The 26,794-nt window shown below is 44.4% G+C and overlaps 1 long non-coding RNA gene and 1 other non-coding gene across 2 annotated transcripts in view; one reads left to right on the forward strand and one right to left on the reverse strand.

The window, feature by feature from the left end:
• The first annotated feature begins 3,316 nt into the window (after window positions 1–3,316).
• LOC137350575 (uncharacterized) overlaps window positions 3,317–26,794 on the forward strand; it is a 32,601-nt gene continuing 9,123 nt past the window's right edge. The window contains exon 1 of the long non-coding RNA XR_010969459.1: window positions 3,317–3,465. This is a non-coding gene — a long non-coding RNA (uncharacterized lncRNA). The remainder of the gene's footprint in view (window positions 3,466–26,794) is intronic.
• trnam-cau (transfer RNA methionine (anticodon CAU)) lies at window positions 3,497–3,568 on the reverse strand. The gene has a single exon. It is a non-coding gene; the product is annotated as a tRNA-Met (tRNA).

A 26,794-nucleotide genomic window follows, 5' to 3' on the forward strand; every position in this document is an offset into this window, starting at 1 on the left:
AGAAGCTGGCCGAGCGCGTCTACCCTGAGGCACAGTGTGGCTTTCGAGCAGAGAGATCAACCATTGACATGCTGTTCTCCCTTCGTCAGATACAGGAGAAATGCCGTGAACAACAGATGCCCCTCTACATTGCTTTCATAGATCTCACCAAAGCCTTTGACCTCGTCAGCAGACGTGGTCTCTTCAGACTACTAGAAAAGATTGGATGTCCACCAAAGCTACTAAGTATCATCACCTCATTCCATGACAATATGAAAGGCACAATTCAACATGGTGGCTCCTCATCAGACCCCTTTCCAATCCTGAGTGGCGTGAAACAGGGCTGTGTTCTCGCACCCACACTTTTTGGGATTTTCTTCTCCCTGCTGCTCTCACATGTGTTCAAGTCTTCAGAAGAAGGAATTTTCCTCCACACAAGATCAGGGGGCAGGTTGTTCAACATTGCCCGTCTAAGAGCAAAGTCCAAAGTACGGAAAGTCCTCATCAGGGAACTCCTCTTTGCTGACAATGCTGCTTTAACATCTCACACTGAAGAGTGTCTGCAGAGTCTCATCGACAGGTTTGCGGCTGCCTGCAACAAATTTGGCCTAACCATCAGTCGCAAGAAAACGAACATCATGGGACAGGACGTCAGAAATGCTCCATCCATCAATATTGGCAACCACGCTCTGGAAGTGGTTCAAGAGTTCACCTACCTAGGCTCAACTATCACCAGTAACCTGTCCCTAGATGCAGAAATCAACAAGCGCATGGGAAAGGCTTCTACTGCTATGTCCAGACTGGCCAAGAGAGTGTGGGAAAATGGCACACTGACACGGAACACAAAGCTCCGAGTGTATCAAGCCTGTGTCCTCAGTACCTTGCTCTATGACAGCGAGGCCTGGACAACGTATATCAGTCAAGAGCGACATCTCAATTCATTCCATCTTCGCTGCCTCCGGAGAATCCTTGGCATCGGGTGGCAGGACCTCCAACACAGAAGTCCTCGAGGGGGCCAACACCCCCAGCTTATGCACACTACTGAGTCAGCAGCGCTTGAGATGGCTTGGCCATGTGAGCCGCATGGAAGTTGGCAGGATCCCCAAAGACACATTGTACAGCAAGCTCGCCACTGGTATCAGACCCACCGGCCGTCCATGTCTCCAGTTTAAAGACGTCTGCAAACGTGACATGAAGTCCTGTGACATTGATCACAAGTCGTGGGAGTCAGTTGCCAGCGTTCGCCAGAGCTGGCGGGCAGCCATAAAGGCGGGGCTAAAGTGTGGCGAGTCGAAAAGACTTAGCAGTTGGCAGGAAAAAAGGCAGAAGCGCAAGGAGAGAGCCAACTGTGTAACAGCCCCGACAACCAATCTTATCTGCAGCACCTGTGGAAGAGCCTGTCACTCTAGAATTGGCCTTTATAGCCACTCCAGGCGCTGCTCCACACACCACTGACCACCTCCAGGCGCTTACCCATTGTGTCTCGAGATAAGGAGGCCAAAGAGAGAACACCCTTGTTCAAAAAAGGTTGTAAAGATAAGCCCAGCAACTATCGGCCAGTAAGTTTAACTTCGGTGGTGGGAAAACTTATAGAAAAGAAAATTCGGGACAAAATCAATAGTCACATGGAGAAATGCGAGTTAATTAAGGAAAGCCAGCATGGATATGTCTTAAGGGAAAATTATGTTTAACTAACTTTCTGGAGTTTTTTGAGGAGGTAACAGAGAGGGTTATTGAGGACAATGCTGTTGACATGGTGTACATGAACTTTCAAAAAGCATTAGATACTCATGGAATAAAAGGGACAGTAGCAACATGGCTGAGTGACAGGAAACAAAGTGTGGTGATCAATGGATGTTTATTTGGGCTGGAGGAAGGTTTGTAGTGGAATTCCCCAGGGATCAGTGTTGGGACCCTTGCCTTTCCTGATATATATTAATGACCGAGACCTTGGTGTACAGGGCAGAATTTCAAAGTTTGTGGATAATATGAAACTTGGAAGCATTGTGAACTGTGAGGAGGATAGTGTAGAACTTCAAAAGGACATAGACAAGTTGGTGGACTGATGGCAGATGAAGTTCAATGCAGAGAAATTAGGTGATTCATTTGGTAAGAAGAACATGGAGAGACAATATAGAATAAAGGGAACAATTCTAAGCAGGTGCAGGAGCAGAGGGAGCTGGGGGTATAAATAACCCATAAATCTTGGTAACAGAGAGTGTGTGGATCTCCTGGCACAGAATGTTTAATGGATACAGTCCTCAGATCCGACAAGGAACCCCTGAACATCCACAGTAAAGACAGAGTGGATGAGGAAATCTAAGAGCCGGGAGCTGAAACTCAGGGACGGCCGAGCTCTCCTGTCATTGAGCTCGTGTGTCTGCTCTGCTCACCGCAGAATCACAGAATTGTTACAGTGCAGAAGGAGGCCATTCGGCCCATCATGTCTGCCCCGGCTCTCTGAAAGAGCAATTCCCTCAGTCCCATTCTCCTGCCTTCTCCCCATATCCCTGCACATGCTTCTTTTTCACTTAACTGTCTAATTCCCTTTTGAATGCTTGGAGGCAGAACCTGCCTCCACCACTTTCTCAGGCAGCGCATTCCAGACCTTAACCACTCGCTGTGTGAAAATTTTTTCCTCATGTCACTTTTGCTTCTCTTACCAAATACTTTAAATCTGTGCCCTCTCCTTCTTGATCCTTTCACGAGTGGGAACAGTTTCTCTCTATCTACTCTGTCCAGACCCCTCATGATTTAGAATACCTCTATCAAATCACCTCTCAGCCTTCTCTCCTCCAAGGGAAATCTGAAACATAAACAGAAGATGCTTGAAATACTCAGCAGGTCTGGCGGCATCTGCCAAAGAGGAACAGAGTTAACGTGAGTTAACGAAACAAACCTGAAACGTTAACTATTAACAGATGCCGCCAACGCAGGTGATGGGAGGCTCAGCCTGGCTACACAATGTTACAAGAACGCTGAGTAACACCATCGACAGTGGGGCAGAGAGAAAAACACACAAAAAACCAGCAACAGAGTATTGTAGGAATCAGAAAGTGATCGAAAGAGACAGACAACGAGACTGAGATGGAGAAAGAGAGCATTTATATGGTGTGTTCCCTGTTGTCTAAAGGTATTTCCTGTTGTGTAAATATGTTTTCTGTTGTGTAAAGGTGTTCTCTGTTGGTGTGTCAAGGTGTTCCCTGTTTTATTTTCTGTTACTGACCATCTCCTCGATTTGACCATTTGCCCTGGTTTTACCGTGGCCAACATCACCATCTGGTGGTGGAGAGAAGGCGCTGCAGGAAGGGGTTGACAAAGGGGAGAGAGAGTCGGCTGGTCCGTGTTTGCAGCTTGTGCGGCTTGTGTTCGTGTGAGCAAAAGAGTAATTTGTTGCAGATTGGTCGGTTGAGTGGAAGGATAGCTGATGGCATTCAAGTGTTTTCAGATGCGTGATGCGATTGTGGGTAACACAAAGTTTTAAAAGTGAGTTGTTTGCGTTACCAGGAAAAATAAATAGCAGAGAATGGTTTCGATCCATCGACCTCTGGGTTATGGGCCCAGCACGCTTCCGCTGCGCCACTCTGCTGTCGATTGAATTTGTTCAAGCCACATATTACTGCGATGTCTTCGCCAAAGAGATGTCTTTTTTTCTTGATCTTTTTAAAATAATAGCCTTGCAGTCAGCTAGCTCAAGAACCCCGGACTCAGCAACACATGTGCTGACAGACTCACCCTCACTGCACAATGCCATAAGGACACTGAGTAACAGCACCAAGAATGGGGCAGGCAGAGAAAAACACACAGAAAAACAGCAAACCACTATTAGCATTCAGAAAGGAACAGACAGAAAAACGTAAAATAAAAGAAAGATACTGCGGACTCAAAAAGGCACTGAGCAAACCAGGAAAAGACGGTGAGAGATTCAGTCTGCGTGTTGGATTCAGTCTGTATCTCTCAGTCTCTGCTATGGTTTATGCGTGTTGGATTCAGTCTCTAACTCTCAGTCTCTGGTACAGTTTATGCGTGTTAGATTCAGTCTCTATCTCTCAGTCTCTGTACAGTTTATGCGTGTTAGATTCAGTCTCTATCTCTCAGTCTCTGTGCAGTTTATGCGTGTTAGATTCAGTCTGTATCTCAGTCTCTGGTACGGTTTATGCGTGTTGGATTCAGTCTGTTTCTGTCAGTCTCTGGTACAGTTTATGCGTGTCGTATTCAGTCTGTATCTCTCAGTCTCTGCTACAGTTTATGCATGTTGTATTCAGACTGTATCTCTCAGTCTCTGGTACAGTTTATGCGTGTTGGATTCAGTCTGTATCTCTCAGTCACTGGTACGATTTATGCATGTTGGATTCAGTCTGTATCTCTCAGTCTCTGGTACAGTTTATGCGTGTTGGATTCAGTCTGTATCTGTCAGTATCTGGTACAGTTTATGCATGTTGGATTCAGACTGTATCTCTCAGTCTCTGGTACAAATTATGCATGTTGGATTCAGTCTGTATCTCTCAGTCTCTGGTACGGTTTATGCCTGTTGGATTCAGTCTGTATCTCTCAGTCTCTGGTACAGTTTATGCATGTTGGATTCAGTCTGTATCTCTCAGTCTCTGGTACGGTTTATGTGTGTTGGATTCAGTCTGTATCTCTCAGTCTCTGGTACAGTTTATGCGTGTTGGATTCAGTCTGTATCTCTCAGTCTCTGGTACAGTTTATGCGTGTTGGATTCAGTCTGTATCTCTCAGTCACTGGTACGATTTATGCATGTTGGATTCAGTCTGTATCTCTCAGTCTCTGGTACAGTTTATGCGTGTTGGATTCAGTCTGTATCTGTCAGTATCTGGTACAGTTTATGCATGTTGGATTCAGTCTGTATCTCTCAGTCTCTGGTACAAATTATGCATGTTGGATTCAGTCTGTATCTCTCAGTCTCTGGTACGGTTTATGCCTGTTGGATTCAGTCTGTATCTCTCAGTCTCTGGTACAGTTTATGCATGTTGGATTCAGTCTGTATCTCTCAGTCTCTGGTACGGTTTATGTGTGTTGGATTCAGTCTGTATCTCTCAGTCTCTGGTACAGTTTATGCGTGTTGGATTCAGTCTGTATCTCTCAGTCTCTGGTACAGTTTATGCGTGTTGGATTCAGTCTTTATGTCTCAGTCTCTGGTACAGTTTATGTGTGTTGGATTCAGTCTGTATCTCTCAGTCTCTGGTACGGTTTCTGTGTGTTGGATTCAGTCTGTATCTCTCAGTCTCTGGTACGGTTTATGTGTGTTGGATTCAGTCTGTATCTCTCAGTCTCTGGTACGGTTTTTGTGTGTTGGATTCAGTCTGTATCTCTCAGTCTCTGGTACGGTTTTTGTGCGTTGGTTTCAGTCTGTATCTCTCAGTCTCTGGTACGGTTTTTGTGTGTTGGATTCAGTCTGTATCTCTCTCTCTGCGATGGTTTATGCCTGTTGGATTCAGTCTTTATCTGTGAGTCTCTGGTACAGTTTATGCGTGTTGGATTCAGTCTGTATCTCTCAGTCTCTGGTACGGTTTATGCATGTTGGATTCAGTCTGTATCTCTCAGTCTCTGGTACGGTTTATGCATGTTGGATTCAGTCTGTATCTCTCAGTCTCTGGTACAAATTATGCATGTTGGATTCAGTCTGTATCTCTCAGTCTCTGGTACAAATTATGCATGTTGGATTCAGTCTGTATCTCTCAGTCTCTGGTACAGTTTATGCATGTTGGATTCAGTCTGTATCTCTCAGTCTCTGGTACAAATTATGCATGTTGGATTCAGTCTGTATCTCTCAGTCTCTGGTACAGTTTATGCATGTTGGATTCAGTCTGTATCTCTCAGTCTCTGGTACAAATTATGCATGTTGGATTCAGTCTGTATCTCTCAGTCTCTGGTACAGTTTATGCATGTTGGATTCAGTCTGTATCTCTCAGTCTCTGGTACGGTTTATGCATGTTGGATTCAGTCTGTATCTCTCAGTCTCTGGTACGGTTTATGCCTGTTGGATTCAGTCTGTATCTCTCAGTCTCTGGTACAGTTTATGCATGTTGGATTCAGTCTGTATCTCTCAGTCTCTGGTACGGTTTATGTGTGTTGGATTCAGTCTGTATCTCTCAGTCTCTGGTACAGTTTATGCTTGTTGGATTCAGTCTGTATCTCTCAGTCTCTGGTACAGTTTATGCATGTTGGATTCAGTCTTTATGTCTCAGTCTCTGGTACAGTTTATGTGTGTTGGATTCAGTCTGTATCTCTCAGTCTCTGGTACGGTTTCTGTGTGTTGGATTCAGTCTGTATCTCTCAGTCTCTGGTACGGTTTATGTGTGTTGGATTCAGTCTGTATCTCTCAGTCTCTGGTACAGTTTATGTGTGTTGGTTTCAGTCTGTATCTCTCAGTCTCTGGTACGGTTTTTGTGTGTTGGATTCAGTCTGTATCTCTCAGTCTCTGCGATGGTTTATGCCTGTTGGATTCAGTCTTTATCTGTGAGTCTCTGGTACGGTTTATGCATGTTGGATTCAGACTGTATCTCTCAGTCTCTGGTTAGGTTTATGCATGTTGGATTCAGTCTGTATCTCTCAGTCTCTGGTACGGATTATGCGTGTTGGATTCAGTCTGTATCTCTCAGTCTCTGGTACAGTTTATGCTTGTTGGATTCAGTCTGTATCTCTCAGTCTCTGGTACAGTTTATGCATGTTGGATTCAGTCTTTATGTCTCAGTCTCTGGTACAGTTTATGTGTGTTGGATTCAGTCTGTATCTCTCAGTCTCTGGTACGGTTTCTGAGTGTTGGATTCAGTCTGTATCTCTCAGTCTCTGGTACGGTTTATGTGTGTTGGATTCAGTCTGTATCTCTCAGTCTCTGGTACAGTTTATGTGTGTTGGTTTCAGTCTGTATCTCTCAGTCTCTGGTACGGTTTTTGTGTGTTGGATTCAGTCTGTATCTCTCAGTCTCTGCGATGGTTTATGCCTGTTGGATTCAGTCGTTATCTGTGAGTCTCTGGTACGGTTTATGCATGTTGGATTCAGACTGTATCTCTCAGTCTCTGGTTAGGTTTATGCATGTTGGATTCAGTCTGTATCTCTCAGTCTCTGGTACGGATTATGCGTGTTGGATTCAGTCTGTATCTCTCAGTCTCTGGTACGGTTTATGCGTGTTGGATTCAGTCTTTATCTCTCAGTCTCTGGTACGGTTTATGCATGTCGTATTCAGTCTGTATCTCTCAGTCTCTGGTATGGTTTATGTGTGTTGGATTCAGTCTTTATGTCTCAGTCTCTGGTATGGTTTATGTGTGTTGGATTCAGTCTGTATCTCTCAGTCTCTGGTACGGTTTTTGTGTGTTGGATTCAGTCTGTATCTCTCAGTCTCTGGTACGGTTTTTGTGCGTTGGTTTCAGTCTGTATCTCTCAGTCTCTGGTACGGTTTTTGTGTGTTGGATTCAGTCTGTATCTCTCAGTCTCTGCGATGGTTTATGCCTGTTGGATTCAGTCTTTATCTGTGAGTCTCTGGTACAGTTTATGCGTGTTGGATTCAGTCTGTATCTCTCAGTCTCTGGTACGGTTTATGCATGTTGGATTCAGTCTGTATCTCTCAGTCTCTGGTACGGTTTATGCATGTTGGATTCAGTCTGTATCTCTCAGTCTCTGGTACAGTTTATGCATGTTGGATTCAGTCTGTATCTCTCAGTCTCTGGTACAAATTATGCATGTTGGATTCAGTCTGTATCTCTCAGTCTCTGGTACAGTTTATGCATGTTGGATTCAGTCTGTATCTCTCAGTCTCTGGTACAAATTATGCATGTTGGATTCAGTCTGTATCTCTCAGTCTCTGGTACAGTTTATGCATGTTGGATTCAGTCTGTATCTCTCAGTCTCTGGTACAAATTATGCATGTTGGATTCAGTCTGTATCTCTCAGTCTCTGGTACAGTTTATGCATGTTGGATTCAGTCTGTATCTCTCAGTCTCTGGTACGGTTTATGCATGTTGGATTCAGTCTGTATCTCTCAGTCTCTGGTACAAATTATGCATGTTGGATTCAGTCTGTATCTCTCAGTCTCTGGTACAGTTTATGCATGTTGGATTCAGTCTGTATCTCTCAGTCTCTGGTACAAATTATGCATGTTGGATTCAGTCTGTATCTCTCAGTCTCTGGTACGGTTTATGCATGTTGGATTCAGTCTGTATCTCTCAGTCTCTGGTACAAATTATGCATGTTGGATTCAGTCTGTATCTCTCAGTCTCTGGTACAGTTTATGCATGTTGGATTCAGTCTGTATCTCTCAGTCTCTGGTACAAATTATGCATGTTGGATTCAGTCTGTATCTCTCAGTCTCTGGTACGGTTTATGCCTGTTGGATTCAGTCTGTATCTCTCAGTCTCTGGTACAGTTTATGCATGTTGGATTCAGTCTGTATCTCTCAGTCTCTGGTACGGTTTATGTGTGTTGGATTCAGTCTGTATCTCTCAGTCTCTGGTACAGTTTATGCTTGTTGGATTCAGTCTGTATCTCTCAGTCTCTGGTACAGTTTATGCATGTTGGATTCAGTCTTTATGTCTCAGTCTCTGGTACAGTTTATGTGTGTTGGATTCAGTCTGTATCTCTCAGTCTCTGGTACGGTTTCTGTGTGTTGGATTCAGTCTGTATCTCTCAGTCTCTGGTACGGTTTATGTGTGTTGGATTCAGTCTGTATCTCTCAGTCTCTGGTACAGTTTATGTGTGTTGGTTTCAGTCTGTATCTCTCAGTCTCTGGTACGGTTTTTGTGTGTTGGATTCAGTCTGTATCTCTCAGTCTCTGCGATGGTTTATGCCTGTTGGATTCAGTCTTTATCTGTGAGTCTCTGGTACGGTTTATGCATGTTGGATTCAGACTGTATCTCTCAGTCTCTGGTACGGTTTATGCATGTCGTATTCAGTCTGTATCTCTCAGTCTCTGGTATGGTTTATGTGTGTTGGATTCAGTCTTTATGTCTCAGTCTCTGGTATGGTTTATGTGTGTTGGATTCACTCTTTATCTCTCAGTCTCTGGTACAGTTTATGTGTGTTGGATTCAGTCTTTATGTCTCAGTCTCTGGTATGGTTTATGTGTGTTGGATTCACTCTTTATCTCTCAGTCTCTGGTACAGTTTATGTGTGTTGGATTCAGTCTGTATCTCTCAGTCTCTGGTACGGTTTATGTGTGTTAGATTCAGTCTTTATCTCTCAGTCTCTGGTACGGTTTATGTGTGTTGGATTCAGTCTGTATCTCTCAGTCTCTGGTACGGTTTATGTGTGTTGGATTCAGTCTTTATCACTCAGTCTCTGGTACAGTTTATGTGTGTTGGTTTCAGTCTGTATCTCTCAGTCTCTGGTACGGTTTTTGTGTGTTGTATTCAGTCTGTATCTCTCACTCTCTGCGATGGTTTATGTGTGTTGGATTCAGTCTGTATCTCTCAGTCTCTGGTACAGTTTATGCATGTTGTATTCAGACTGTATCTCTCAGTCTCTGCGATGGTTTATGTGTATTGGATTCAGTCTGTATCTCTCAGTCTCTGGTACAGTTTATGCATGTTGTATTCAGACTGTATCTCTCAGTCTCTGGTACAGTTTATGCGTGTTGGATTCAGTCTGTATCTCTCAGTCTCTGGGACAGTTTATGCGTGTTGGATTCAGTCTGTATCTCTCAGTCTCTGGTACGGTTTATGCATGTCGTATTCAGTCTGTATCTCTCAGTCTCTGGTACAGTTTATGCATGTTGTATTCAGACTGTATCTCTCAGTCTCTGGTACGGTTTATGCGTGTTGGATTCAGTCTTTATCTCTCAGTCTCTGGTACGGTTTATGCATGTCGTATTCAGTCTGTATCTCTCAGTCTCTGGTACAGTTTATGCATGTTGTATTCAGACTGTATCACTCAGTCTCTGGTACAGTTTATGCATGTTGTATTCAGACTGTATCTCTCAGTCTCTGGTACAGTTTATGCGTGTTGGATTCAGTCTGTATCTCTCAGTCTCTGGTACAGTTTATGCGTGTTGGATTCAGTCTGTATCTGTCAGTATCTGGTACAGTTTATGCATGTTGGATTCAGTCTGTATCTCTCAGTCTCTGGTACAGTTTATGCCTGTTGGATTCAGTCTGTATCTCTCAGTCTCTGGTACAGTTTATGCATGTTGGATTCAGACTGTATCACTCAGTCTCTGGTACAGTTTATGCATGTTGTATTCAGACTGTATCTCTCAGTCTCTGGTACAGTTTATGCATGTTGGATTCAGTCTGTATCTCTCAGTCTCTGGTACAGTTTATGCGTGTTGGATTCAGTCTGTATCTGTCAGTATCTGGTACAGTTTATGCATGTTGGATTCAGTCTGTATCTCTCAGTCTCTCGTACAGTTTATGCCTGTTGGATTCAGTCTGTATCTCTCAGTCTCTGGTACAGTTTATGCATGTTGGATTCAGTCTGTATCTCTCAGTCTCTGGTACGGTTTATGTGTGTTGGATTCAGTCTGTATCTCTCAGTCTCTGGTACAGTTTATGCGTGTTGGATTCAGTCTTTATCTCTCAGTCTCTGGTACGGTTTATGCATGTTGTATTCAGACTGTATCTCCCAGTCTCTGGTACAGTTTATGCATGTTGTATTCAGACTGTATCTCTCAGTCTCTGGTACAGTTTATGCGTGTTGGATTCAGTCTGTATCTCTTAGTCACTGGTACGATTTATGCATGTTGGATTCAGTCTGTATCTCTCAGTCTCTGGTACAGTTTATGCGTGTTGGATTCAGTCTGTATCTGTCAGTATCTGGTACAGTTTATGCATGTTGGATTCAGTCTGTATCTCTCAGTCTCTGGTACAGTTTATGCCTGTTGGATTCAGTCTGTATCTCTCAGTCTTGGTACAGTTTATGCATGTTGGATTCAGTCTGTATCTCTCAGTCTCTGGTACGGTTTATGTGTGTTGGATTCAGTCTGTATCTCTCAGTCTCTGGTACAGTTTATGCGTGTTGGATTCAGTCTTTATCTCTCAGTCTCTGGTACGGTTTATGCATGTCGTATTCAGTCTGTATCTCTCAGTCTCTGGTACAGTTTATGCATGTTGTATTCAGACTGTATCTCTCAGTCTCTGGTACAGTTTATGCATGTTGTATTCAGACTGTATCTCTCAGTCTCTGGTACAGTTTATGCGTGTTGGATTCAGTCTGTATCTCTCAGTCACTGGTACGATTTATGCATGTTGGATTCAGTCTGTATCTCTCAGTCTCTGGTACAGTTTATGCGTGTTGGATTCAGTCTGTATCTGTCAGTATCTGGTACAGTTTATGCATGTTGGATTCAGTCTGTATCTCTCCGTCTCTGGTACGGTTTATGTGTGTTGGATTCAGTCTGTATCTCTCAGTCTCTGGTACAGTTTATGCGTGTTGGATTCAGTCTGTATCTCTCAGTCTCTGGTACAGTTTATGCATGTTGGATTCAGTCTTTATGTCTCAGTCTCTGGTGCAGTTTATGTGTGTTGGATTCAGTCTGTATCTCTCAGTCTCTGGTACGGATTCTGTGTGTTGGATTCAGTCTGTAGCTCTCAGTCTCTGGTACGGTTTATGTGTGTTGGATTCAGTCTGTATCTCTCAGTCTCTGGTACAGTTTATGTGTGTTGGTTTCAGTCTGTATCTCTCAGTGTCTGGTACAGTTTATGCGTGTTCGATTCAGTCTGTATATGTCAGTCTCTGGTACAGTTTATGCGTGTTGGATTCAGTCTGTATATGTCAGTCTCTGGTACAATTTATGCATGTTGGATTCAGTCTGTATATCTCAGTCTCTTGTACAGTTTTTGTGTGTTGGATTCAGTCTGTATCTGTCAGTCTCTGGTACTGTTTATGCATGTTGGATTCAGTCTGTATCTCTCAGTCTCTGGTACAGTTTATGTGTGTTGGATTCAGTCTGTATCTCTCAGTCTCTGGTACAGTTTATGTGTGTTGGATTCAGTCTGTATCTCTCAGTCTCTGGTACAGTTTATGTGTGTGGTATTAAGTCTGTATCTGTCACTATCAGATACTGTATGAGAGTTTGGGTCACATTCTGATTTTGTCAGTAGTACTTTACATTGCCTGTTGCCAGTGTTGTAGTTATACTGGAACAATTTGCTAGGGGTTCGGCTAGTTCTGGAACACAAGTCTTCACTACTACAGCCAGAATGTTGTCAGGGCCTATAACCTTTTCGGTATCCAGTGCTTTCAGTTGTTTCTTCATGTCACAATTGGCTGAAGACTGGCATTTGTGACTCCTGGGGATCTCAGGAGGAGGATCATCCACTCAGCACCTCTGGCTAAAGATGGTGTAAATGAGCAGCCTTGCCTTTTGCACTGATGTGCTTGACTCCCACATCATTGTGGATGGGAATGGTTGTGGAGCCTCCTCCTAAGGTTGCTTGTTTCATTGTCCACCACCATTCACAACTGTCTGTTGCAGGACTGAAGAGCTTCCATCTGATCCATTGGCTGTGGGATGGCTTAGCTCTGTCTAACACATTTTGCTTCTGCTACTTAGCATGTCTGTAGCCCTGTGTTGTAGCTTCATCAGGCTGGCACCTCATTTTTATGTAGGCCTGATGCTGCTCCCGGCATGCTCTCCTGCACTCTTCATTGAACCAGGGTTGATTCCATGTCTTGATGGTAATGGTAGAGAGAGGAATATTCCTGGCCAGAGGTTACAGATTGTGTTTGAATACCAATTTGCTGCTGCTGATGGTCCACAGTTCCTCATGGATGTCCAGTTTTGAGCTGCTAGATCTGTTCTGAATCTATCACATGGAGCATGGGTGGCACAGTGGCGCAGTGGTTAGCACCGCAGCCTCACAGCTCCAGGGGCACGGGTTCGATTCTGGGTACTGCCTGTGCGGAGATTGCAAGTTCTCCCTGTGTCTGTGTGGGTTTTCACCGGGTGCTCTGGTTTCCTCCCACATCCAAAAGACTTGCAGGTGATAGGGAAATTGGCCATTGTAAATTGCCCTTAGTGTAGGGAGTTGATCGGGAATATGGGATTACTGTAGGGTTAGTATAAAAAAATGGGCGGTTGTTGGTTGGCACAGACTCGGTGGGCCGAAGGGCCTGTTTCAGTGCTGTATCTCTAAATAAAAAAAAATAAAGTACCACACTACATGATGGAGGGAGTCCGCAGTGTGAAGATGGGACTTTATCTCCACAAGCACTGTGTGGTGGTCATGCTTATCAGTACTGTCATGGACAAATGCATCTGCAACAGGTAGATTGGTGAGGACAAGGTCAAGTAGGACTTTCCCCTCTTGTTGGTTCTCCACCTGCATTGGCCCAGTCTGGAAGATATGTCCTTCAAGTTGCCCACCCAGAGTACATTCTGTGCCCTTGCTACCCTCAGTGCTTCTTCCAATTGGTGTTCAACATGGAGGAGTACTGATTCTCCAGCTGAGGGAGGGTAATTAGCAGGAAATTCTGTTGCCCATGTTTGACCTGACACCATGAGACTTCATTGAGGACTCCCAGGGCGACTCTCTCCTGACTGTATACAATTGTACCGCCAGCTCTGGTGGATCTGTCCTGCTGGTAGCACAGGACATTGTAATGGTTGAGGGCTGCTTTTGCGATTGGAAGCCTGTGACCAGTGGTGTACCACAGGGATTGGTGCTGGGACCCTTGATCTTTGCAGTGTACATTAATGATTTAGATGTGAATACAGGAGGTACGATCAGTAACTTTGCAGATGACATGAAAATTGGTGGTGTTGTAAATAGTGAGGAGGGAATCCTTAGATTACAGGGAGATATATATGGGCTGGTAAGAAGGGCAGAGCAGTGGCAAATGGAATTTAATCCTGAAAAGTGTGAGGTAATGCATTCTGGGAGGACTAACAAGGCTAAGGAAATGCACAATGGATGGTCGGACCCTAGGAAGTCCAGAAAGTCAGAGGGACCTTGGTGTACTTGTCCATAGATCACTGAAGGCAGCAGCACAGGTAGATAAGGTGGTTAGGAAGGCATATGGGACACTTGCCTTTATTAGCCGAGGCATAGAATATAAGAGCAGGGAAGTTATGATGGAGCTGTATAAAACGCTAGTTGGGCCTCAGCTGGAGTACTGTGTACAGTTCTGGTCACCACACTATTGGAAGGATGTGATTGCACTGGAGAGGATGCAGAGGAGATTCACCAGGATGTTGCCTGGGCTGGAGCATTTCAGCTATGAAGAGAGACTGAAAAGGCTAGGGTTGTTTTCCTCAGAGCAGAGAAGGCTGAGGGGGGACATCATTGAGGTGTACAAGATTATGAGGGGCATTGATAGGTTAGATCGGAGGAAACTTTTTCCCTTAGCGGAGGGGGTCAATAACCAGGGGGCATAGATTTAGGGTAAGGGGCAGGAGGTTTAGGGGGGATTGAGGAAACATTTTTTCACCCAGAGGGTGGTTGGAATCTGGAACGCAATGCCTGAAGAGGTGGTGGAGGCAGGAACCCTCACAATATTTAAGAGGTATTTAGATGACCACTTGAAACGCCATAGCATACAGGGCTGTGGGCCAAGTGCAGGAATATGGGATTAGAATAGTTGGGTGCTGTATGGCCGGCACGGACGCAATGGGCCGAAGGGCCTGTTTCTAGATAACTCTATGACTCTATGACATACCCATGGATGGTGGTGGAAGAGTCTGGAACATTGGCTGCAAGGTATGATTCAATATTCTCTATGAGTGTGGGAATCATAATACATCTCTTAGTCTCTAATAGTGTGTGTGAGTTTGGAATCCATTCTATCTCAGTCAGTCAGTGGTACTGTATGGAGTGTAGAATTCAGTCTGTCTTGTTCTGTCTCCATTGCTTTATGTGAGTGTGGGATTATTTCAATATCTGTCAATCTCTGGCACGATGTGTGAGTATTGGATTCATTCTGTATCTCTCAGTTCTGGTACTGTATATGTATGCAGTATTTCATCTGTATCTGACAGGCTCTGGTACTGTGTGTGTAGGATACAGGCAATACCTGTCAATCTCTGTTAGTGTATTTGAGCATAGTATTCAGTCCGTATCTGTCTGTCTCTGGACCTGTGGATAGGATTGGAGTTAATTTTGAATGTGTCAGTGGTACTGTGTGTAGGTATAGGATTCATTTTGTATCTGGTACTGCATGTGAGTGTGGAATTGATTTTGTTTCTCTCAGTCTCTGGTACAGTTTGTGAGTTTGGAACTCATTCTGAATTGGTCATTGACACTGTATGTGTGCTTACGATTGGTTTTGTATCTGTCTATCTCTAATACTGTATCTGAGTGTGGAAATCATTCTGTATCTCTTATGCTTGGATAATGAATGTGTGTAGGATTCAGGCTGTACCTGTCAATCTCTGATGATATGTGTGCATGCAAGATTCATTCTGTATCGTTGTGTCTCTGGTACATTGTATGGGTGTGGGATTCATTATGTCTCTGGGACATTTTGTGAGTCTGGATTCATTCTAAACAGAACATAAACCACTGACAGGGGCCATTTGTCCCAATTGCTTGAGGGTCCTCCCTCCACCCATTCTACATCAATTCTCACAATCTGCATCTCCCTGAAATCCTTTCTACCTCAGACACTTATCGAGCTTTTCCTTAAACCCCTCTCTGCACTTCACCATAACTGCTCCAGGTGATAGCAGCTTCCAAATGTTAAACGTTCTTAGGGAAAATACGTTCTCCTGTTTATTTTTGATTTATTAATGACTGTTTTATATTTTTGGCCCCTCACTTTGGAAACCTCCACAAGTGTAAACATCTCCATGTCTACCCTATCAATCCACTTCCTAATTCCTCATATTGCCCTGTTTCTGCAACACTGACAGATCCTATGAATTTCTGCCACTCTGTTGCAGGTCTCACTCCCGGCCACTAGATATCACCACACTGCGGTACAACGAAGTTTGCAGATCAAAGAAAAACACAACAGAGAAGAATTGTTCATATTCTGGTGGACGGGTAGGTTTACAAACACTAGGGGCTGGTTTTTGTTCTCATCCTGATGGCGCATTTTGTGGTGGGAGGTGGGGAGGCGAAGAATCAGGGCAGAATCACCCACCACCATGGAACCCGACGTCGGGAATCCTGGTTCAGATTCTCCTGGAGGCGGGATCGTCTGACGACAACCTTCCTACTCAATGGCCTCCCTGCGGGATGGCGGGGGTGGTCCCTCCTTCGTGGATAATGTGTGGCCGACAGAGCAGCCCCACTGGGAACAACTGTATCCCCAGGGACAACACACCCCCAAACCAAACGCCCACCCACCCCCACCCCACCCCTCGCTGGGGCCTTCCGGACTGGGCCCAGCAAACCCGCCTCACCTACCACTTTGCCAAGATCCAGTGCTGGGCCTGGGTCTGAGGCCTCTGCAGTACTGGCAATGGCCACTACTCCCAGTGGAGCTGCCGATACTGCTGAACTGCCAGCCCTGTAAAACGACCGGCAGCTTTTGGGGATGGGATCCCGGTTCCTATTAAAGTTTTTAAAAGGACACGGATCCCGGCTCCTTAAACTTTGACAACAAAAGATTCAGAATCGCTCTAGGGGCAGGGGTGCTGAAAAAATGCAGAGGCGGGATTCCCCCCACCTTTTAGGCCTGGCGCCAGGAGCCCCGCCTCCTGCAAAAAATCCAGCCCATGAATGAAAATATCTGTGATTACCTTTTGTTATACAAACAATAGCTGTAATGTTGTGCTAAATCTATCAGCCTGTTGTCCTGTAAGTGAGAGTGGGATTCATTATTACCTGCCAGTCTCCAGTACAGTTTGTGAATGTAGGAGTCATTTTGTCTCTGTTACTCATTGTTACTGTGTGAGATACATTCTGAACCTGTCAGTCTCTGGTATTGAATATGAGTGGAGGATACATTCTGTCAGTGGTCTGTATGTAATTGTTGGATTCATTTGGTATTTTTCAGTCACTGGTATTGTATATAAATGTGGGATTCATTCTATATCTGTCAGTCTCTGGTAGTGTGTGTATCTCAATGTCAGCTGCTCTATGTGAGTGTCTGGTACTCTGTGTGAGTGTCTGTTATTCTACGTGAGTGTGTCTGGTGCTCTATGTGAGTGTCTGCTGCTGTATGTGAGTGCCTGGTGCTCTATGCATGTGTCTTGTACTCTATGTGAGTGTCTGCTGCTCTATGTGAGTGTCTGCTGCTCTATGTGAGTGTCTGCTGCTCTATGTGAGTGTCTGCTGCCCTGTGTTGACATTCTGAGTTCTTTTTGCCTTCAGTCTGGTTCAGTAAATATACCGAGTCGGATGTGTAGGTAAAATCAATTACTTTATTTGCGCATTAGCCGGTGGACTTACTATGATACAGCGGCACTGACTCCAACAGAGTCTGTCGGGTCCACCAAAGTAAGTGCCCCACCGTGTTACAGATATCGTTTATACATTTAGGATTCATGCTATACCTCCTTGTTTAACCAATCAGTGCGATACAACTCAGCTTCGTGATATACCCCTTTGTTAAACCAATTATTGAGGTTAACAGCACATTTAGCAGCACATTCTGTTTGTTTTACATACTAATTACTGAGGTTAACAGCCCATCGTGTTCTTAATATCATTGCACAATCTACCTATGTCTAGTCTATTCTAAAGTCTATTTCCAATAAGGGGTGCGATTAACTCGGGCGTGACTACACAATTACAGAAGCTAAATTCTGCTGATCTATTTCCTTATCCTACAAAAGCAAGCTTTTATTCCTAACTTGGCTAAATTTCCCATCAAGCATAGTGCCATGCCTTTCTGCTCACTTCCACAGTGTGAGTGCTGCTCTCTGTGAACGTCTGCTGCTCTCTGTGAGTGTCTGGTACTCTGTGTGAGTGTCTGGAACTCTACGTGAATGTCTGGTACTGTTAAGTTTGGACTCTTTCTGAATCGGTCAGTGGTACTATTAGCATGAGAGATTGAGTATCACTAAGCCTTCGGTACTGTGAGGGAGCATAATAGTCAGTCTGTATCTTTCAGCATCTAGTACTGGACATGTGTTTCAGAATCACGATCTGTCAGTCTTTGCTACTTCATGTTAATGTGGGATTCATTATGTAACCTTCAGTCTCTGGGACTGTCTACAAGTCTGGATTCATTCTACATACAAATTTCAGCACAACAACAGGCCATTGATGGAGTAGGTTTTAAGCAGACAAAATGTGTAAGATTTTGCCTACTATTAAATATCTGTCACTGTGAACACAATAGTGAAAGATAATGTATCCTTCAATCTGATACAGGATTGGTGTGCAAGGGTTACTCAGGCTGTACTAATCAATTTGATCGGTGCCATTCAGTCTGACTCTGAGTGAGAATCTTGGACTTGCCTGTAATGTAGAGCTGAGTCTGCACGAATGGAACTGCTGCAGTATCTTCCAGTCTCATACTGTATGAAGGCTGGAATGTGATCCAAAGCACAGTCAATACAAATTGAATTGCTATTGTATCTTTTAGTTTCACAGTCTGGGGGAGTTTTAAAGTGGAAACTGAGTTTGTATCTTAGGTTTTCGAGTCATAGAGTTATGCAGCACAGAAACAGGCCCTTCAGCCCATCGTGTTTGTGCTGGCCATCAAGCACCTATCTATTCTAATCCCATTTTCCAGCACTTGGCCCATAGCCTTGTATGCTATGGCATTTCAAGTGCTCATCTCAAGACTTCTTAAACGTTGTGAGGGTTCCTGCTTCTGCCACCCCTTCAGGCAGTGTGTTCCAGATTCCAAACACCCTCTGGGTGAAAATTTTTTTCCTCAAATTCCCTCTAAACCTCCTTCCCCTTTCCTTAATCCTATGACCCCTGGTTATTGACCCCTCTGCTAAGGAAAAATGTTTCTTCCTATCTATCCTATCAATGCCCCTCATAATTTTGTATACCTCAATCAGGTCCTCCCTCAGCCTTCATGCTCTAAGGAAAACAACCCTAGCCTATCCAGTTTCTCTTCATAGCTGAAATGCTCCAGCCCAGGCAACATCCTGGTGAATCTCCTCTGCACCCTCTCCAGTGCAATCACATCCTACCTACAATGTGGTGCCCAGAACTGTGCACAGTATTCCAGCTGTGGCCTAACTAGCATTTTATACAGCTCCATCATAACCTCCCTGCTCTTACATTTTATGCCTTGGCTAATAAGGCAAGTGTCCCATATGCCCTCCTAACCACCTTATCTAATTGTGCTGCTGCCTACAGTGATCTATGGACAAGTACACCAAGGTCCCTCTGGCCCTCTGTTCTTCCTAGGGTCCTACCATCCATTGTATATTCCCTTGCTTTGTTAGTCCTCCCAAAATGCATCACCTTGCACTTCTCAGGATTAACTTCCATTTGCCACTGCTCTGCCCATCTTACCAACCCATCTATATCACCCTGTAATTGAAGTCTTTCCTTCTCACTATTTACGACACCCACCAATTTTCGTGTCATCTGCGAACTTACTGATCATACCTCTTATATTCACATCGAAATCATTAATGTACACTAAAAACACCAAAGGTACCAGCACCAATCCCTGTGGTACACCACTTGTCACAGGCTTCCACTTGCAAAAACAACCCTTGACCATCACCCTCTGCCTCCTGCCAATTTTGGATCCAATTTGCCAAATTGCCCTGGATCAGATGGGCTCTTACCTTCTTAACCAATCTCCCATGCAGGACCTGATCAAAGCCATACTGAAGTCCATGTGGACTACATCAACTGCTTTACCCTCATCTACACATCTAGTCACCTCCTCGAAAAATTCAATCAAGTTAGTTAGACACGATCTCCCCCTCACAAAGCCATGCTGACTATCCCTGATTAATCCCTGCCTCTCCAAGTGGAGATTAATCCTGTCCCTCAGAACTTTTCCCAATAGTTTCACTACTACTGATGTTAGACTCACCGGCCTGTAATTACCTGGTTTATCCCTGCTACACTTCTTGAATAAAGGTACCACAGTAGCTTTCCTCCAGTCCTCTGGTACCTCTCCTGTGGCCAGAGAGGATTTGAAAATTTGTGTCAGAGCCCCTGCTATCTCCTCCCTTGCCTCACATAACATCTCATCTGGCCCTGGGGATTTATCCACTTTTAAGCCCGCTAAAACAGCTAATACTTCCTCCCTTTCAATGCTAATTTGTTGAAGTATATCACAATCCCCCTCCCTGATCTCTACACCTACATCGCCCTTCTCCATAGTGAACACAGATGAAAAGTAATCATTTAAAACCTCACCTATGTCCTCCAGCTCCACATACAGATTGCCACTTTGGTCCCTCATGGGCCCTACTCTTTCCCTGGTTATCCTCTTGCCCTTAATATACTTATAAATTGCCTTGGGATTTTCCTTTATCTTGCCTGCAGTGTTTTTTCATATCCCCTCTTCGCTCCCTTAATTACTTTTTTAAAGTACCACCCTACACTTTCTATACTCCTCCAGTGCCTCCACTGTTTTCAGCCCTCCGAATCTGCCATAAGCCTCCTTTTTTTCCCTTATCCAATCCTCTATATCCCTTGACATCTGGGAAAGACATTCTATCTTACGGAATCTCTCAATCTGATGCTGCACCTGAAATTTGGACGAGTATCTAATGTATATGTCAGCATACACTATGGGAATTAATACTGCAACTTATAAACCCATAATGTGTTAATATTGGGCGGGTATTAACTTGAATCTCGGAGCACATTATTGAGGCTAATTTTGTAACTTTGAAACGGGAACCATGTGTCAGTTCTCTGTGTGTTTAATTTGTAGCTGAGGTTGCACTATTGTGGGATTGACACACTGATAATTTGATAGTGGGTGAGAATTTGGACTGGGATTTATGAATCTACCTGTCAGTGGTCCTGAGTTGGGGTGACATGGAAACAGCGTCTGTCTCTCCTGCTCTGTTTGATTGATGGATTGAAATGTGTCTCTGGAACTATTTCTGCTGTCTGAGACTGTGGAACTGATGACCTGTCTGTGTCTCTGCGCTCTGTGAGTGATAATGTACGGACTGTGTGTGAGAAGGAGCTGGTGACACTCTTCCTTGTAACTTGGGTGGAGGAAAAATGACATTTACTCTGGTTTCTTCAATTATTTGCTTGTTGGAACAAAAGTATGTTTACAACTCAAATACAGGTGAGGTCGAAGAGACAGAGTTTTAATTAATTTAATCCCTCAAATAATAAACATTATGGATACCTGCAAAAGAACCCCAGCCACACAAATATTGTCATTGTTTCACTCCACTACAATAACAGTTTCTTCCCATTCTGTCTCCCTCCCCTTGTCCACACACAGCCCGAGAATAGTCTCTCCCTTCCCCCACTCACTCCATGTTCCGGGACCAGTTCCTGCTCCATTCCGCCTCTTACAAACAGCCCCGCCTCCCCCTGAACTTGCCCCGGACTCGATGCTGATCTCTGAGTCCATCTGCGGACACGCTCCCAAAGCGATGTGCTGCTGGAAGGAGGCTGCTGTTTGCTCCGTTCCCCCAGGACCAGGATCTCTCCGTTTGCGGCTGTTTTAAACCATCTTCTTCCGCTCACAGGTAGTGCTGGGGGAGGGGAGCGCAGGCGCAGATTTCTGCAACAATTCCGCAAACAGATACATGGAAAATTTCCGGGACAGAATGAGGCCATTCGGCCCATCGTGTCCGCGCCAGCGCAAAGAGAGCGATCCAGCCTGATCCCACAGTTTATTGTTATTGGACAGTGAAGTGTGAAAACCGAAACGGACAGTCAGGATGTGGGGAGTTACACAAAGAGAATCTATTATAGGCACCAGGTGAGAAGTGTGAAGGACACATTTTAAACAGCGGCTGTTTGGTTTCGCTTGAACGGTTAGACCATGGGAGCGGGAACTGGAAATCTGACCTGTGTAAAAGTCCCTGCTCCGTCGGTCAGTCCCATTCATGGCCCAGTGGATTGTTTCTGGATGTCATTAAATTGTTGTAAAATGGCCAAAGCCCCTGGTATGCAGTAGCTGGGGGCTGCAGGACTGCAGTGGAATCAGACACTGACTCTGTTTCTGTTGCTGGGTTTCCTTTGTGATTGTTCATAATGATTATTCATTGAAACATTGTTTTGGTCACATTTGTATCTTCTACCACACCTCTTCCTGATTTTTTTTATTCGTTCATGTGATGTGGGAATCGCTGGCTGGGCCAACATTTATTGCCCATCCCTAATTGTCCTTGAGAAGGTGGTGGTGAGCTGCCTTCTTGAACAGCTGCAGTCCATGTGGGTTAGATACTCTTAGAAAGGGAGTTCCAGGATTTTGATTGGGGAGGCAGTGATGCAGTGGTATTGTCACTGGATGAATACCCCAGAAACCCAGGGCCTTGTTCTGGGGACATGGGTTCAAATCCCACCGTGGCAAAATGTTGAATTTATTTAATAAATCTGGAATTAAATGAAGCTCGTTTTATGATGGCCATGAAACCATTGTTGGTTGTTGTAAAAACCCATCTGGTTCACTATTTTCCTTCTGGGAAGGAAATCTGCTCTCCTTACTTGGTCCGGCCTACATGTGACTCCAGACCCACAGCAGTGAATTTGACTCTTAAATGCCCTGTGAAATGGCCTAGCAAGCCTCTCAGTTGTATCTAACTGCAACAAAGTCAATTATAAATACCTTTTCTTCCTACAGGCAAATACTTGAAGGAAGTGGAATAAATCCACACATAGTAAGTACAGTATCACTCACAGAGAGCAGACATCAGTTCCACCAACAACAGAAGTAGTCAGACTGGCACTGATCTCAAGTTCCAGAGACATTCATTCAATCCAACAGTCACACAGAGCAGGAAAGACTGAAGTTGTTTCCATTTCACCCCAACTCAGTCCCACTGACAGGTAGATACATCAATCCCAGTCCAAAATCACACCCACTATCAGATTGCAAGGCACTGTGTCACTCTCATAAGAGAGCAGCCTTAACTGCAAATTCAATGTCCGATAGAACAGACAAACAGTACCTGATTGCAAGGTACAGAATTAATCTCAATAATGTACCCAGACTGCAGACTGAGCTACATGTTACACACCACTCCACAAAACTGACAAAGGGTCAGACTGGAAGACGCAATATTAATTCCATTGCTACGAGTTGAATGAAGCTGACCTCACATACCAGGCCATCAATCAGATTGTAAAATATATTGCCATTCACAAATTGTGTTCACAGTGATACTGATTGAATACTAGACCAAAACTCTCACACAATATCTGATTAAAACCAACAGCTATTAACTTCAGTTGATCCACCTTTCAATTAGATACAAGTCAGAATACATTTATGGAACATTAAGGTGTGAAACACATCCTTTCCAACACCATACCTGACCGATACAGAATGCATCCCAAACTCACATGGAACACCAGATACTGAGAGCAACTGAATGAATCCCACATTCATACATGGCTACAGACGGAGTGTTACAAAGGAGTCACTATCACATGATCAGAAACAAAGACTGATGGAGACAGAATGAATTGCACACTTATGCACAGAATCAGGGACTAAGATTTACAGAATGCAATCATACAGAATACCAGAGTCTCACACAGACAAAATGAATCCTACACTCACATATCAACCCTCAGACTGACAGATACAGAATTAATCACACTCTCACACACAGCACCAATGTTATACAAGTATAGAATGAGTCTAAATGAATACAAGAGATGGAGTGATTGTGAGTGTGGGATTTATTCTCATTCAGCCCTCGGCACTGAGAGATGCAGAATAATTTCAGTTGCTTACCATACCTGAGAATGGCAGACAGAGGATGTATCCCAAAGGGTGGCACAGTGTTGCAGCAGTTAGTACCACAGCCTCACAGCTCCAGCGACCTGGGTTCGGTTCTGGGTACTGCCTGTGCGGAATTTGCAAGTTCTCCCTGTGACTGTGGTTTTCCGCCGGGTGCTCCAGTTTCCTCCCACAGCCAACGACTTACAGGTTGATAGGTAAATTGGCCATTGTAAATTGCCCCTAGTGTAGGTAGGTAGGTGGTAGGAGAATTGAGGGAAGGTGGGGATGTGGGAGGGAATATGGGATTAATGTAGGATTAGTATAAATGGGTGGCTGATGGTTAGCACAGACTCAGTGGGCTGAAGGGCCTGTTTCAGTGCTGTATCTCTCTATGACTCACACACAGTACCAGAGATTGACAGATACAAACTGAATTTTACACTTTCATTCAACTCCAGGTGTTAACAGGTATGGAATTAATATCATATTCACACACAGTACCAGGCACTGGCACGAATGAGTGAGACCTGCATTCAGATGCAATACCAGAGACTAACTGACATTCAGTAATTACCAGTGACATTTAGTTTCAGTTACTGACTAAAACAGAATTAATCCTATTTAGTTTCAGTGAGTGATGGATAAGGAAGGATATCAACATCTTTATAGAGTGCCCAAGGCAGATGGATGAAACTTATACTCACATAGAGTATCAGAGACTCATATTTTTATTAATCCATCATGGACACACAGGAACAGAGCCTGGCATACAGATGCGCACACTCAGACATAATACCAAAGATTCAAAGATATAGAAGAAATACCACATTCACTGACAGTGTTAGAGACTGACAAACACACTCACATACTGTTCCAGAAATTGACAGCTGCAGAATGAATCCCATACTCACATACAGTGCCAGAGATTGACAGGTAGAGAATGAATTCCACATTCAGACACTACCACAACCTCACAAACACTGAATTAATCCCATACTCAGGCACAATGTCAGAGAAAAACAGAGACTGAATAGATTCCACACTCACACACAGAATGAGAGACCACAGTTACAGAAAGAAAACTCCTCCCCCCACCAAACACACCAAGTATCAGACACAGAATGAATCCCACACTCATGTATAGCAGCTCTGACAGATACAAAGTGCTTTCCACACTCAACAAAGAACAAAGAACAGTATAGCACAGGAACAGGCCATTCGGCCCTCCAAGCCTGCGCCGATCTTGATGCCTGCCTAAATTAACACCTTCTGCACTTCCGGGGCCCATAACCCTCTATTCCCTTCCTATTCATATATTTGTCAAGATGTCTCTGAAATGTCGCTATCGTATCTGCTTCCACCACCTCCCCTGGCAGCAAGTTCCAGGCACTCACCACCCTCTGTGTAAAAAACTTGCCTCGCACATCCCCTCTAAACTTTGCCCCTCGCACCTTAAACCTATGTCCCCTAGTAACTGACTCTTCCAGCCTGGGAAAAAGCTTCTGACTATCCACTCTGTCCATGCCGATCATAACTTTGTAAACCTCTATCATGTCGCCCCTCCACCTCCGTCGTTCCAGTGAAAACAATCCGAGTTTTTCCAACCTCTCCTCATAGCTAATGCCCTCCAGACCAGGCAACATCGTGGTAAACCTCCTCTGTACCCTCTCCAAAGCCTCCACGTCCTTCTGGTTGTGTGGCGACCAGAATTGCATGCAATATTCTTTGTGTGGCCTAACTAAGGTTCTGTACAGCTGCAACATGACTTGCCAATTTTTATACTCTATGCCCCGACCGATGAAGGCAAGCATGCCGTATGCCTTCTTGACTACCTTATCCACTTGCGTTGCCACTTTCAGTGACCTGTGGACCTGTACGCCCAGATCTCTCTGCCTGTCAATACTCCTAAGAGTTCTGCCATTTACTGTATACCTCCCACCTGCATTAGACCTTCCAAAATGCATTACCTCACATTTGTCCGGATTAAACTCCATCTGCCATTTCTCCGCCCAAGTCTCCAACCGATCTATATCCTGCTGTATCCTCTCACAATCCTCATCATTATCTGCAACTCCACCAACCTTTGTGTCGTCCGCAAACTTACTAATCAGACCAGCTACATTTTCCTCCAAATCATTTATATATGCTACAAATAGCAAACGTCCCAGCACTGATCCCTGCGGAACACCACTAGTCACATCCCTCCATTCAGAAAAACACCCATCCACTGTTACCCTCTGTCTTCTGTGACTGAGCCAGTTCTGTATCCATCTTGCCAGCTCACCTCTGATCCTGTGTGACTTCACCTTTTGTACCAGTCTGCCATGCGGGACCTTGTCAAAGGCTTCACTAAAGTCCATATAGACAACATTCACCGCCCTTCCCTCATCAATCATCTTCGTCACTTCCTCAAAAAACTCAATCAAATTAGTAAGACACGACCTCCCCTTCACAAAACCATGCTGTCTCTCGCTAATAAGTTCGTTTGTTTCCAAATGGGAGTAAATCCTGTCCCGAAGAATCCTCTGTAATAATTTCCCTACCACTGACGTACGGCTCATCGGCCTATAATTTCTTGGATTATCCTTACCACCCTTCTTAAACAAAGGAACAACATTGGCTATTCTCCAGTCCTCTGTGACCTCACCTGTAGCCAATGAGGATGCAAAGATTTCGGTCAAGGCCCCAGCAATTTCTTCCCTTGCCTCTCTCAGTATTCTAGGGTAGATCCCATCAGGCCCTGGGGACCTATCTACCTTAATGCTTTGCAAGACACCCAACACCTCCTCCTTTTTGATAATGAGATGACTGAGACTATCTACACTCCCTTCCCTAGGCTCATCATCCACCAAGTCCTTCTCCTTGGTGAATACTGATGCAAAGTACTCATTTAGCTCCCGAAATGCTCCCCCACTGAAACTTCGACCACCTGGCCGGGCTCATTCCCCAATACCAGATCCAGAATGGCCCCATCCCTAGTTGGACTATCTACATACTGTTTCAAGAAGCCCTCCTGGATGCTCCTGACAAATTCCGACCCATCCAAGCCCCTAGCACTAAGTGAGTCCCAGTCAATATTGGGGAAGTTAAAATCACCTACCACTACAACCCTGTTACCTTT

Source organism: Heterodontus francisci, chromosome 35 (assembly GCF_036365525.1).
Source record: "Heterodontus francisci isolate sHetFra1 chromosome 35, sHetFra1.hap1, whole genome shotgun sequence".
Taxonomy (NCBI): domain Eukaryota; kingdom Metazoa; phylum Chordata; class Chondrichthyes; order Heterodontiformes; family Heterodontidae; genus Heterodontus; species Heterodontus francisci.